The sequence below is a fragment of the Nematolebias whitei genome, chromosome 1 (assembly GCF_014905685.2).
Source record: "Nematolebias whitei isolate Nwh7 chromosome 1, NemWhi1, whole genome shotgun sequence".
NCBI classification, from domain to species: Eukaryota; Metazoa; Chordata; class Actinopteri; order Cyprinodontiformes; family Rivulidae; genus Nematolebias; species Nematolebias whitei.
Genome location: NC_056498.1, coordinates 56736041 through 56736384, shown reverse-complemented (window position 1 = coordinate 56736384; position 344 = coordinate 56736041). Strand labels below are relative to the sequence as shown.

The 344-nt window shown below is 37.2% G+C and overlaps 1 protein-coding gene across 1 annotated transcript in view; it reads left to right on the top strand.

The window, feature by feature from the left end:
• Positions 1-344, top strand: part of hps1 (HPS1 biogenesis of lysosomal organelles complex 3 subunit 1) — a 7824-nt gene that overhangs the window by 2694 nt on the left and 4786 nt on the right. The window lies entirely within an intron of this gene.

Below are 344 nucleotides of genomic sequence, written 5' to 3'. Positions count from 1 at the left end.
AGATAGATAGATAGATAGATAGATAGATAGATAGATAGATAGATAGAGCTGTAGATAGATGGATGTATAGAGCTATAGATGTATAGAGCTGTAGATAGATGGATGGATAGAGCTATAGATGGATGGATAGATAGAGCTGTAGATGGATGGATGGATAGAGCTATAGATGGATGGATAGATAGAGCTGTAGATGGATGGATGGATAGAACTGTAGATAGATGGATGGATAGAGTTATAGATGGATGGATGGATAGATAGATAGAGCTGTAGATGGATGGATGGATAGAGCTATAGATGGATGGATGGATAGATAGAGCTGTAGATATATAGAGCTGTAGATAGAT